Source organism: Carassius carassius, chromosome 18 (assembly GCF_963082965.1).
Source record: "Carassius carassius chromosome 18, fCarCar2.1, whole genome shotgun sequence".
Lineage (NCBI taxonomy): Eukaryota > Metazoa > Chordata > Actinopteri > Cypriniformes > Cyprinidae > Carassius > Carassius carassius.
In genome coordinates, this window is record NC_081772.1 from 17,938,506 (window position 1) to 17,954,178 (window position 15,673).

Below are 15,673 nucleotides of genomic sequence, written 5' to 3' on the forward strand. Positions count from 1 at the left end.
TTCCACCTGCTTTTCTAGGGAATCATCAATATGCAGATCAGTAAAGCACCAAAGACAGACATTTATTAATTCTCTCCAAAACACAAAAAGGACAACCAGGCATTTCCATGAAGCATATCAATTGGATTAGTGGACATATTTTACATTGTTTTAATAAACATAGCTTTAACATATTATTTATTTCTTGTATAAATATAAAAGTCTGGACGAAGTTTCTAATGATCTTAAAAACAAACATTTTTAAATGAGCTGTATAGACAAATGTAAATTGTGAGTTTCTTCACAAAGCTAATTTAAATTATTTCTTAATGAGTAAATCGAACATGAAGGAAACGCAGCAAACAAGAGCTCAGCATCAGAAGTCCTTCAATACTATATAAAGGCAGCCACTTTAAATATGATAAAATATAAGTTTCATATACAATATAACATAATATTGGGTAATAATAGCTTAAAATTGTTTTAAGAATATACAATTATTATTATTATTATTTTTATCCTTGCATTTCCCATTGGCAATTGCATTGCACTTCCCATTCTTCCATTTGTGTTATTTAAATATTTAAAGCCAGTCAACATCACGTAAGCTCACACTTCCCATTTATAATTAAACAACGATTCCCTTCAGTGATACAGTCAGTGTTGAGTAAGGCTGTGTTGAGTCAAAGTAAACAGGTTAGACAATGTTGTTTAGAACAACTGTGGAAGTGGAAGAACGTGATAAAGGCTGATGACGCTGGTAATTAAGGGCTGATGGGGACAGGGAAGAAGAGATAACACTGACTCAGAACTTATAGAGCACACCCACCAAGATGATGTATTGACACAATACGTCACAATCAGAGAAATTAGGTTTTGTTTAGGTCTTTTAATTTATATCTATTTTTAAAATACAATAGTTCTCTGTCTGAGACCCTGCTATTTGTATGAAAGAGTCATTATTAGCTTTACATTATGTATGTATAAGTATATGCATTAATTTCCTTTAGCCTGCAGATAACCAGAAAAATCAGATTCAGCTTCGATTACACAGTGAAATGAGGAGCTTGAGCACAATTATGGGTGAAAAAGGGCGTTGGTGACTGTGTGGACACACCTCCACACCGAGGTCTTGATTAGGCCATTGCCCTCTCCCACGACCTCGATGAATCTCTCTAGCAAAATAAATAAATAAATAATAATAATAATTAAAAAAAACGTAGCGCTGGGCTTCATGGCTTAAAGCAGAATTCCGCCACGTTAGCCTGGCCAGCGCAGGTCTGGGAAGGTCCAGCTGCTCCACAATGAGTTGTCTTGGCAGGGGATTTTTTTTAATATAGCCACGTCAGGCAAAATGTCAAAAGGGCTTAAATTTGCCGAATAAAAAAACTGACATGGACTAAACGGCTCCGAGTCCGGCTCCGTCTTTGATTCAATACAAGGACATGTTGGATCGCTGCCATAGTTGGTCGCTTACTGGACACCACCATGCTTACCATTTAAAGATCTTAGCCATTTAGAGCCAAATTGTTTGCCAGATTTTAATTATCAAAAAAATGATTGCCAATTCGCTTTAATTACATTACGAAAAAGATTAGGCTAATTACCACCTTATTAGTTCTGTAACCACATAAAGTCAACTTAATAAATAGGCCTGTATCCATTGCGAACATAATTTATTATGAGTCTTAAAAAATAACAGAAAATCATTGTTGAGCCACAAAATTGTCAACATACCATAGTTTGACTTGTACTTCGCTGCGCTGGTTTCTAAAGACTGCTGTACAGTAGCGTCATGAGCTCAAATAACGCTAAGAGAGAGCTATGAATGGTCCAGACCAACCTTACGAAAGTGTGACTTACAGAAGATATACTTAGCGTATGAACATTTACTAACATGTTTTTACTCCACACTACACAATTGTAAATGCATGTCACATGACCATTCATGCAGGTACAACAATGAGCATGATGTTATTGTTTACACGTTCATCAAGATTATGCAGAGGTAAGGTTGGCAGCTTTTGTTTTCAAAAGTCTCAGTTCTGGTCCATTTACACTGAAACACAACCCCAGAGTTTTCTGACTAAAATTGGGTCTGTGGAATTTTTGGAAGTCTCTGTTTGGGTTGAAAATGCTAACAGCTTTTTCAAAGGGTTAAAGGGTTATGCCTGTAAACAACAGGCATAACCATAGCAAAAGTTATGCATTTTAAAAGAAAAACACTAAACATAGCCTAAGTCTAATATACAACCCGAATTCCGGAAAAGTTGGGACGTTTTTTTAATTTTAATAAAATGAAAACTAAAAGACTTTCAAATCACATGAGCCAATATTTTATTCACAATAGAACATAGATAACATAGCAAATGTTTAAACTGAGAAAGTTTACAATTTTATGCACAAAATGAGCTCATTTCAATTTTGATTTCTGCTACAGGTCTCAAAATAGTTGGGACGGGGCATGTTTACCATGGTGTAGCATCTCCTTTTCTTTTCAAAACAGTTTGAAGACGTCTGGGCATTGAGGCTATGAGTTGCTGGAGTTTTGCTGTTTGAATTTGGTCCCATTCTTGCCTTATATAGATTTCCAGCTGCTGAAGAGTTCGTGGTCATCTTTGACGTATTTTTCGTTTAATGATGCGCCAAATGTTCTCTATAGGTGAAAGATCTGGACTGCAGGCAGGCCAGGTTAGCACCCGGACTCTTCTACGACGAAGCCATGCTGTTGTTATAGCTGCAGTATGTGGTTTTGCATTGTCCTGCTGAAATAAACAAGGCCTTCCCTGAAATAGACGTTGTTTGGAGGGAAGCATATGTTGCTCTAAAACCTTTATATACCTTTCAGCATTCACAGAGCCTTCCAAAACATGCAAGCTGCCCATACCGTATGCACTTATGCACCCCCATACCATCAGAGATGCTGGCTTTTGAACTGAATGCTGATAACATGCTGGAAGGTCTCCCTCCTCTTTAGCCCGGAGGACACGGCGTCCGTGATTTCCAACAAGAATGTCAAATTTGGACTCGTCTGACCATAAAACACTATTCCACTTTGAAATAGTCCATTTTAAATGAGCCTTGGCCCACAGGACACGATGGCGCTTCTGGACCATGTTCACATATGGCTTCCTTTTTGCATGATAGAGCTTTAGTTGGCATCTGCTGATGGCACGGCGGATTGTGTTTACCGACAGTGGTTTCTGAAAGTATTCCTGGGCCCATTTAGTAATGTCATTGACACAATCATGCCGATGAGTGATGCAGTGTCGTCTGAGAGCCCGAAGACCACGGGCATCCAATAAAGGTTTCCGGCCTTGTCCTTTACGGACAGAGATTTCTCCAGTTTCTCTGAATCTTTTGATGATGTTATGCACTGTAGATGATGAGATTTGCAAAGCCTTTGCAATTTGACGTTGAGGAACATTGTTTTTAAAGTTTTCCACAATTTTTTTACGCAGTCTTTCACAGATTGGAGAGCCTCTGCCCAGCTTTACTTCTGAGAGACTCTGCTTCTCTAAGACAAAGCTTTTATAGCTAATCATGTTACAGACCTGATATCAATTAACTTAATTAATCACTAGATGTTCTCCCAGCTGAATCTTTTCAAAACTGCTTGCTTTTTTAGCCATTTGTTGCCCCCGTGCCAACTTTTTTGAGACCTGTAGCAGGCATTAAATTTTAAATGAGCTAATTAAGTGGATAAAAGTGTAAAATTTCTCAGTTTAAACATTTGCTACGTTATCTATGTTCTATTGTGAATAAAATATTGGCTCATGTGATTTGAAATTCCTTTAGTTTTAATTTTATTAAAATTTAAAAAACTTCCCAACTTTTCCGGAATTCGGGTTGTACATGAAAATCATACAAATTACCACTCTGGTCAGTCATGTCAAAGAGTGAAATATCATGGTTTTGGTTGTGGCCTAGTATCTGGCTGTTAGCTTAAACTACTGCATCTTGCCAGCTTCTATCGAACAAACTCACCTAATGTTAGGACAATTTCTTACCATGTTGCAAACTCCCAGAATGCTGCAGTCTCAAAATCTCTGAGAATTTGGGCAGTATTTGACAGCGCCATTCCTCTCTGGATCCATAGAGATAAGAGAATGGTGCCTGATTTATACATTTGCAGTGCTTCTTCCCAGCTCTTACATTCTGCATTCCCACAATTCATTAAGCTATTACAAAGACAATACTGTAAAGATAAAAGATTGATCAGGTGTATATTTTGTCTTGGACTCAATATCATATTGTGTCTAAAACAATAGTACCAGACTACTGTATGTTATTGGCAGCATGTCAAGCACATAAATGTTTTCAATTTTCCAAACCATTTTAGCCAATAAACCTTAAAACAAGCATATAAAATGTCCTTTAATTGTAATTTTAATTAAGCAGGCTTCATGTGGAGGTTTGGGAACTGTAATTAAAGGGTTATTTCATCAAAACATTATGTCATTAATAACTCACTCTCATGTCGTTCCAAACCCATGAGACCTCATTTTATCTTCGGAACACAGTTTAAGATATTTTAGATTTAGTCCGAGAGCTCTCAGTTCCTCCATTGAAACTGTGTGTACGGTCTACTGTCCATTTCCATTAAGGTAAGAAAAACATTATCAAAGTAGTCCATGTTACATCAGAGGGTCAGTTAGAATTTTTTGAAGCATCGAAAATACATTTTCGTCCAAAAATAGCAAAAACTACGACTTTATTCAGCATTGTCTTCTCTTTCGTGTCTGTTGTGAGAGAGTTCAAAACAAAGCAGTTTGTGATATCCGGTTCGCGAACGGATCATTCGATGTAACCGGATCTTTTTGAACCATTTCACCAAATCAAACTGAATCAATACGCATTAATCCACAAATGACTTAAGCTGTTAACTTTTGTGTTATTTTTAATAAATAGAAATAAATATAGAACAGATTAATCATATTGCCAATAGACAATTACATTAATACATGGTTTGTCTATATTCTTAATGAATATTAGCTGGTTAGTTAAAATACTTAAAATGACATCAATTTTCATGGGGTGACTTTATGAATATCCAACCGTATTGTTGATTATAAAGGCTCAAAACCTAAAAAACGTTTTTATATTTATATTTCATTGTAGGAGTAGGTCTGCAAAAGAGCAACAGTCAGGTGAGAATAGAACGTAGACAGCCTCTCACACACACAATACCACTGTGTTCCCAAGATTCATTTCAGTCATTGAACCCTGACATTGTTTTAATTGTCTGCCAATTTCCCTGTACATTTTATAAGAAAAAGCAGTGGTATCGTCAAAGGAAAAAATTCCTATCTGAGGTTTGTATGTGAGCATAGAAATGCAAACAGTAAAATGTTGTGTTTGTACTGGAAACATGTGTGCGTATGTTTGTACAGTGAATGAATCAGGAGGTCTTCATTGTAAAAAAAAAAAATCGACATTCCCTATTTTCTAGTAGTCACATCCAATAATTATTTTTTTATTACAGTGTTGTATATGGCTCAGTCAGTACTCCTACTCCCATATATGAAATACAGGGAATACAATGGAATAGTGGATTGCAGTAAGGTTAGTAGCATACCACCCTACCCTAATAGTCAAATAATATTTTTTTAATCATACCCTTATTGGGGGCTGAGCCCCCCTAAAATCAAAATCCTAGAATCGCCCCTGCTGTAAGCGCAAATGCAGTCGCGAGTTTCTGCTCGATGTCGGCAGAACCGCATTTTTACAGCGGACAGAGCTCTCGTCGCGGAAGGAAAAGCCTGCGGCGGCGGGCTTTGTGTTTACATCAATGACGCGTGGTGCCGCGATACTGTTGTGATCAGCAAACACTGCTCACCCCTGGTGGAGTTTATGATTATTAAGTGTCGGCCGTTCTATCTGCCGAGGGAATATACTGCTATAATTGCTCATTTCGGTGTATATTCCCCCGTTCAAAATCATCAGCAACAGGAACGACGCACTAAATGAACTGTACCAGCACATCAGTGAGCAGCAGACAGCACACCCCAATCCTTTTCTCATCATAGCTGGGGATTTCAACCATGCTGACCTAAAGAGTGTGTTTCCAAAAATACACCAACACATTAACTTTCCAACACGAGGTAATAACATTTTGGACTTTGTTTATACCACACAGAGAGGAGCTTACAAAGCCCTCCTCCTCCCCCACCTCGGAGCCTCAGACCACATCACTGTCATGCTAATGCCTGCATACAGACCACTCATTAAAGTCGCCAAACCAGTTTACAAACAGATTAAAGTGTGGCCAGAAGGATCATCAGAGGTTCTTCAAGACTGCTTCAACACAACTGACTGGGACATGTTTAAGCAGGCTGCCACATGCAATAACACCACTGACCTCCAGGATTACTCAGAGACTGTCACTGCCTACATCAACAAGTGTATTGATGATGTAACGGTCACAAAAACCATCACTGTCCGGGCCAACCAGAAGCCATGGATGACAGGGGAGGTGTCTACAGACTCCTGAAGACACGGAACGCTGCCTTCAGAGCTGGAGATGAGGTGGGCCTGAGAACAGCTAGGGCCAACCTGTCCCGTGGCATCAGAGAGGCTAAGAGACAGCACTCCAGGAGGATAGCTCATCAATTCAGCGACAGCAGAGACACTAGGAACCTGTGGCAGGGGATACAGACCATTACGGACTACAAGGCGTGACATCACTACCAGGTGATGACGCTGACCTCAGACAGCGTGAGGAAATCCTTCAGCAGGATCAATGCACGCAAAGCTCCGGGTCCTGACAACATCCCTGGGCGTGTACTGAAAGACTGTGCAACAGAACTTACTGATGTCTTCACAGACATTTTCAACATCTCACTGAGTCAGGCTGTTGTTCCCACATGCTTCAAAACTACAACCATCATTCCAGTTCCGAAGAAGCCATCTCCATCCTGCTTCAATGACTACCGTCCTGTTGCACTTACCCCCATCCTCATGAAGTGCTTTGAACGGCTAGTCATGCACCACATCAAGTCTGCCCTCCCACCCTCCCTGTACCCCTTCCAGTTTGCATATCGGTCCAACCGGTCGACCGATGATGCCATCGCCACTACCCTCCACTCAGCACTCACACATCTGGACAAAAAGGACTCATGTCAGAATGTTGTTCATAGACTTCAGTTCAGCATTCAACACAATCATCCCTCAAAAGCTCATTTACAAACTGATTCAGCTGGGGCTCAACACTTCGCTGTGCAACTGGCTGTTGGACAGGCAGTAAGACCTCAGGCAGTACGGGTCGGCAGCAACAAATCCAGCACCATCACACTGAACACTGGGACCCCCCAAGGATGTGTGTTGAGCCCCCTCCTCTTCACTCTGCTGACCCATGACTGCACACCTTCACACAACTCCAACCTCTTTATTAAGTTTGCAGATGACACGACTGTGGGGGGTCTCATTAGCAACAAAGATGAGACAAACTACAGGAGTGAGGTGAGCCGCCTGGCCAAGTGGTGCAGTGACAACAATCTCTCTCTGAACGTGGAGAAGACAAAGGAGATTGTTGTAGACTTCAGGAGAGCACACACTCAGTACGTTCCTCTGACCATCAACGGTGTGACTGTGGAGAGAGTGAGCAGCACCAAGTTCCTGGGTGTGCACATCACAGAGGACCTCTCCTGGACTGAAAACACCGCAGCACTGGCCAAGAAATCACAATAGCGTTTCTACTTCCTCTGCAAACTGAGGAGAGCCAGAGCCCCGGCCCCCATCATGTACACCTTCTACAGAGGCACCATCGAGAGCATCCTGACGAGCTGCATCACTGTGTGGTATGGCGCCTGCAACGCGTCCTGCCAAAAGACTCTGCAACGCATAGTGAGAGCAGCTGAGAAGATCATTGGTGTCTCTCTCCCCTCCCTCCAGGACATTTATGGAACCCGTCTCACCCGCAAAGCCCTCTGCATCACAGGTGATCCCACTCACCCATCACACAGCTTCTTCAGTCTGCTGCCATCAGGGAGGAGTCTGCGGAGTCTCCAGGCCAGGACCAGCAGACTGAAGGACAGCTTCATCCACAAGGCTGTCAGGAAGCTGAACTCCCTCCCGAACTTGCCCCCCCCCTCTTCTGCCCCAGGCACCACTGAACTATGACACTATGACCCCCCCCCCCCCACTAATTATATGATGGCATGCACTAGTCACTTTGTGCAGCATTGGTCTGCTCACTACCTCATTCAGCATGGAACTGACGTCATTCCACTACCTCATCAGTCAGTTAAATAAAATAACTGCTCTTGACCCCTTTGTCACTTGTCACAATCACTTGTTTAATCAGACTTAATAAGGTATTTTTAATAAGGGATATTTTTGCACTAAAAATCTTTTATCTGCACTGTTGTTCACTTCATTGATTTGCAATATATCTGTCATTTGCCTTGCGCTGCTTTATTTAACTTTATTTTAAAATACAAAATACAAAAAATACAAAACTTGCTACAGGGGAGGGGAGTGGGGGGTGGAGGTAACCCAGCACAGGCAAGCAGCCATCCGGTCCTACAGCCATTCTCGGCGCTGGTCACAGACCCGCTTGTCAGACTGGCAGTACAAAGCGGCAAAGGCGAGGGATGGGGGGTGGGGAGGATGAATGCATATCTGTATATATGTGCATAAAAGTTTGTGTATTTGTAGGCCTGGAGAGCCGTCAAGCCTGGCATCAAATCTCGGTGCCTCAGTCCGCAGACTGTCATAGCGATACACAGCAAGTTGCCATGGAGACAGACTTGATCAGGTCCCAGACACAGTCAACAATCAGCAGGTGTCTGTGAAAGTGGGGGGAGAAACGCAAGAGCTTCTGGCTGCAGTGCTCTTCCAGGGGAGTTGTTGTTCCAACAGCGGCCTTGGCTGAGGCCAGTGCTGGTTGAGGGGAGCCGAAAGCAGATAAGATTAGGACTGTTTGGTCTCGGAGTGAGTAGCCGCATTCCAATTTACACGACTACTCTCTTAGTCCATTCTGGTCTCCGAATCGATCCATTTGCAAAGCCGTGAGCTTCTCCATGATGTTATCCATATTGTGTTTCATCTCCATGTTGTTATCCATATTGCGGTTAATGGTCTCAGTCTCAGTGCTGACCACTCTGCCCACTGCTTCAATCATGACGGGCAGCCTTGTGAGGCTTTGGACAGCTGTCACCATTTTCTGAATTCCTTGTTAAACAAGGGCAAGGCCTAATTCAATCAGCAAAAGACCTGTTATCATGGTTCAGAATAGGTAGATATCTTCAATGACCTCCATCGAAAGAGCCGCCAGACACACAACCCGCCACCTCTCCCACCCATCTATCGTGTAGCCAGCTGCGAACGTTCCGGTAGAGCAGTTAGGTTCCCCCTTATTGTTAATGCATCTCTTTCTGACAGAGACAGATCTAGATACAGTGGTAGCAGAGATCAATATGTCAAAGAAAATATAGAAATGATCAGATAGTGCTACATCCTTAATAACAATGGATGAAATGTTTACATCCCTACTGATGATTAAATCTAGACTGTGTCCTTGACTGTGTGTGGGTTCCTGCACATGCTGAATTAGGTCAAAAGTGTTTTAAATTGTTAGCATTTATTTTATAGTTTTGTTTTCTGCATTATCTTTGTGAATATTAGAATCACTTGCATTAGCAAAAGATTGTAGATAGTGTCAATGGTCCATTTGAGAGCTAGGTGTCTGTATACTGTTCTGTTTCTTGCACAGAATGATTGTTTTGTGTCATCTTGGATGCCCTGGGTATAAGAGGATAAATATCAAATTTTAATTAACCATCCCTTTAATGTTTTTATAATATTTAGTAGTAGCTTATCAGTGGTGACTGACTGGAAAAATCAATTAAAGACGTAATCAAATAGACGACAAACACTATTAACAGCAATTATGATGCAATCACAATTATAGCAAAATTTGGTAGTTCTGTATGTTGTTTCAGGGTTGGCATCATCTGAGGTTGTCTAAGGGGTTGGCATCATCTCTTCTGAGGCTTTCTGGATCCAGACTGAAGCTTGTGTAAATCCTAGTTACCATGGGATGTCAGTCCAGTGTCAAAACAGAGACATAATTAGCGTAGCTGCTGTTCCAACCAAGTAAAATTAATTTGTTTAACCCAAGCTAAACAAATAATAATAATGCGAATTATATCAGATAAAACTGCAGTACAAGTTTATGAGATGCATTATGAATATCATGAATGCTTGGCCAAAGAGATGTATCTTTAAATAAACAAAGTTGTAGTGATTGGACAGGTAGGATCTTAACCATCTTAGAGCTTGCCCATGAATACCTGTATAATTTTGTAATCGATCTATGAGTATGTCATGATCTGTGGTGTCGGCACTAAGATCAAATAAAACTGGCCATAAGATGCAGCCTTGGTCTGAAGCAAGAAGCAAGTCATTTGTCATTTTAACAAGTGCAGTTTCTGTGCTATGGTGGGGCCTGAAATCTTACAGAAATTCTTCATAAAGATTTGCTTTATTTGTAATATTTTTGCAGGAAGGAGTCAATTGAGCAGACACAAGTTTTTCTAAAATTTTAGACATAAATGGAAGATTTGAATTGGGTCTGAAATTTGCCAGTTCACTAGGATCTAGTTGTTATTTCTTAAAGGGATACTCCACCCCAAAATGAAAATTTTGTCATTAATCACTTACCCCCATGTCGTTTCAAACCCATAAAATCTCAGTTCGTCTTATGAGCACAATTTAAGATATTTTGGATCAAAACCGGGAGGCCTCATAGACTGCCAAGTAAATTACAGTGTCAAGGTCCATAAAAGGTATGAAAGTCGCCATCAGGATACTCCATCTGCCATCAGACATGCAGTGGGTTATATGAAGTCACGGGAACACTTTTTGTTAGTGAAGAAAACATACATAACTTTATTAAACAATTACTTTGTCAACAGTCTCCTCTGTGTCTCTCCATATCACCATATGCTGCATAATATGCTCTTCTGTATCAACCACGCCACAAGGATATGCTGTTCCTATGTGTATTTAGCTTCGATTTGAAAGAAAACAGCGCATCCTTGTGGTGCGGTTTTTGTCTAAACTTTTTCTATTTGATGGGGGCAACGGGTACTAATGTATTAGAAAAGATAGTGCCCATGTTGCTAGTAATTTCATTTAGTTAATCTGTGTTTATGGGTACACAGGGTAGTTGAGATAAATCAGGCAGGTTATTTGTGAATCTGTCTTTGGTGGCTGGAACAATAGTTCATTAGTAGAGTTAATAGTTCATATACTTGTCTTGCCCACCAACATCCCTTTGATCCCAATATTAATTATATTGTTATAATTAAAAATCTTTTGAACTTATGTCATTTCTTTTGATAAAATACTTAATGAAATATAATCATATTTCAGTAACAGAGAAATTATAGCTACAATTAGCTTCAAGCTCCAATGCAACAGTTTTACTTACAAGTCACTATCAGTCACCATTGAGTGTTTGTAAAAAAAACTTCTGACTGCAATCCACTGTAGATTTTGGTTGGTCAAATGATGAGGCAGAAATATATTGTTAGTAGCATTTAAGAATAATTTTATGGGGAAGAAACACAATTACAACTTCTGTGGGAGTGAAGGAAAAGTAATGTAACTAGCAGTGTAACTAATTACCGTTGCCAGATATTAATATTTATTTTGAAAGGAGTAACTAGTAATGAGTAATAAATTACATTTATGGAGTAATGAGCTGAACACTGCATGCTGCGCCCCAATTCACATGTCCATCCTAAATAGTAAATTTATAGAAAATTGAAATTAGAACTAGAGTGTTCCATGAGTATTCCAAAGGAACCTGGGTGGTTTACTATTTCTGGTGGAAATTTGAAGTGCAGATTCATGCACACTCTTTTGGATAATATTGCCCTTAACCCATTTAATACGCATAGGAGAGTTCTGTTGGAATTCAGCAAGAGAGACATCAGTCCTCTCCCATCACCAGTAGCTCTCTCCAAAATAAATATTGATTTTTTGCTGACATTGATTCGGTTAAAATATTTAAGTGATGTTATGATTTGACTATGAGAATGGCTCAGTGTTCTCCTAAAATACCACCATAAATTTCAGGAAACAAATTTGCCTAAAGCACTGTTAAACTCCGGTGAACTCAAAACACTCAAGAAAATGAAGATAAAATTATCTTTGATTATCCACACAGGAGATAAAACAACAAGAGGAAGGCATAGGACACGTGAAAACAGACAAGATCTGATAAACACTAACTGGACAGACAGGAACATAAATACACAGACAAATTAAGATAATAAAACTCGGCAGGACAGTGGGCACTCCAAGATCGATGTTGCCTATCCCTGCTCTAATACGTGCACGTAGCTAAGTCACATATGTTCTCACCGCTGCGGTAAGATAATACTTATAAAACTTGGCTTTGGAAAAATACTTTGTATTACAAATGATTATATTATTTGGATTTCTATTAATGCAATACAATGAATCACAGCCGTCTAGTCTCCCAGTGGCTTACATGATTTGCTGTTTAGTAATTTACACCAAAAACCATTTTTTTTCTTACATTTTACAAATTTAGACTGAATTAGTACTGAATTGTTTTTAGTCAGTTTATTTTCATGATTTGGAACGGGTACAAAGGATTGTGGGTGATTGAAGGTCATGGATGATACAGCCCATGCATCCTTCAAATTCAGCTGAATGAAGGATGTGGAACAAAGGCTTTATTGAGAGTCCCAACAAGGAAGAAGGCAAGAGTCAAACAGACAGGAAAGCCAACAGTCACTCTTGGCAGCACGGGGACTCAAATTGGCAGTCAATTCCTCAGAGGTCCATGCAGTGAAATCCACTATAGGGAAGAGACAGAATTCACAGGAACAGCCAGGATCAGAGAGACTCGAATTAACTCTGTAACAACAACAACAACAAACAATCTGACAACACAGGACGAAAAGCACAGACATTGATTGGCTGAGCTGATAAGCCACAGCTGGCACTAATCATCTGATTATTGCTGATCACCGGGAACATCCACACCCACACACACACAGAGAGAGCAAGAATGACTGTGCGTTCCAAACAGGATATATCATCCTCTGAAGGGCACTTTGTAGTGAAAACAATAATGGCCGCCATATTGAAGGGTCGTTCCATAGTGCTCAAAACAGGCTACTTCAAAGGGTACCTTCGGAATGAAGGATTTTGAAGGGTACAACTGATGAACTCTTCAGGCTCCCATGATCCTTTGCACAGATTCTTTGCATGAAGATGGTGCCTCCATGTGGGCAAGTGATGATGACGCAGAAGAGCAGTTCAGGAAACAGTTGCTTGGTTTCCTACACCCTTCAAAGCTCTCACTCCGGAGGGTAAATCCTTTGAAGGGATAAGGGCATAGGGGTGAGCCCTTCCGAGTGGAACACAGGCAGAGTCAGTGAGCCCATAAACCAAGACAGATGGCCTTCAACGATGTTTGATGATGTAGCTACCGGGATATGCAGCCTTCAGAGGATGCAGCCTTCCATTTGAGATACACCCTATCAAAACAGGAAAAGAAGAGGAAAGACAACAAACCAAAAGTCCATGATTGTGACAAGCACATAATCTGTTTCAAGGAATGAAAAAATTTACAAAAATATACAGTGAGAAAGGAGAGAAACCAAAAAGAATGCATTATATGCCAAATTCCTATACAAGCTGGATATTTAAAGACCATTTTTGCCAGTGAGTTTATTGCTTAGTCTTTCAGTGTTCTTCTTATTTGTATTTTTTTCCATGTTGAAAAAGTTGTTTAATCCTTTCATTTTAAATTATCGCCAGGGTCAGTGCTTCTCAAACGGAAGGCTACATCCTCCGAAGGCTTCATATCTCGGCTGCCACGTCTCTGAAGGCCATCTCAATCGGAAGGATCCCTGGAAGACAGCCTTCGTTTTGTGTCCTTCATTCAGCTGAATTTGAAGGGTGCATGGGATGTGTCCTCCATGACCTTCAATCACCTACAATCCTTTGTATCCATTCCATTTTATGAAAATAAACTGACGAAAAATTATTCAGTACTGAGCTATTCTGAATTTATTATGCAATGTAAGACAAAAATACTGTTTTCAGACAAGAAAGGATAGATGTTATTTTTTTGTGAGGAAGGAAGTGGAGGAATCCAGAGTGTCCAGTGTGACTATGTTTTCACTCAGACACTTTTTGATCCAATAATATGCTGCTCACTAGTGAAGAATATTGATGAAACAAGGGTCACAATGTTAGACTGATCAACAAATTCTAAACTCGTCTTTCATTGGCTAGTGGCATCTATACTGAAACTGCATATTGTAAGTAGATATTTGTATAAAGAACGAGAGTGAAAAGAAGATATTTTGCTATAGTCTCTTCCTCAAAGGTAAAATAACTGCATCTTGCCAGCTCCTATTTAACAGACTTACCTCATGTCAGGATAGTCTCTTGCCAGAGTAACAATCTCAAGTTGCAAGCTCCCTGGATCCTGCAGTCTCAGAATCTCTGATAATTTGGGCAGTATTTGACAGAGCCATTCCTCTCTGCATTCCTAGAGATGAGAATGATTTTCACCGCTATGTCTGAAATGACCTGAATGCAATTGCATCTTCTTCTTCAGCCTGCACGTGAGGACCAATTGGACCACTGATACTCCCAGCTGAGATTGTAGATAGAGTGTCAATGGTACATTTGAGAGATAGGTGGTGGTAATTCACTTTTAAGTCTGTGATCCACCATTAAACAAGGAGAAGACCCCTCACATTTAGGCTGACGAAGAAGAGGTTGAACTCTCAGGACAGTTCAGATAGTGTGGTGAAAATCAGAGTAAAAAAACTATATAAATACTGTTCAGTTTCTTGCACAGACCGATCGTTTTGTGTCTTTACACATCAGTGTATCGTCACAAGATGCAAGGTTTAATTTGGTTTAGTTGTGATTCCCATCCACTTACATCATAGGACTGACAGACTGGAGCGGTTTCAGTTACAAATCACAGTTTGTGTTCTACTGAATAAACAAATTCACCTACATATTGGATGCCCTGGGGGTAAGCAGATACACATCAAATTGTCATTTTTGGGTAAACTATCCCTTTAAGATCAGTTGGAAAACTTCATTTAAATTTTTCAAAAAGACTGTGATGTTGTGTTTGGAATATCGTATTGACAACCAATTAATGAGACTTAAATCCATACTGACAATTAAGTAATGAGACTGATTGGGGAATGAGGAACACCGGGGTGTGATCTGTGTATCCAGAGGCTGGGATGAGAAGGATTAAAAAGAGGGTAGGAGAGAATGAGGGAGTGTCACCGTGGGGCAAGTTGTCTTCTGGTGCCAGACCACACTGGCTTAGAATTAAAGGTGGTGGCAGCAGCATATAAAAAAACAGTACTTATTACAATACATTGATGTACCAGGGGCGGTGCCATGAGAATTCATTGACGGGGGAGCTGGGCAATTCAGGGCTCCAGACTTATTCTTCCCACTAGTCGATCTTTTGCAACTTTCTCAGTTGGTCACACAAGCACCTTTTGTTTTTTTTGTTTTTTTAACATGCTGTGAATCAATGTATTCAACCCTTTCTTTTTATTCAGTAATATTATTTGTGATTTGAATTTTGTGAACCGGAGTTCCCCTTTTGCTATGTTATAAGCCTGGCTTCGGATGCTTTCATTTTCAATTTCGTGATCTATTC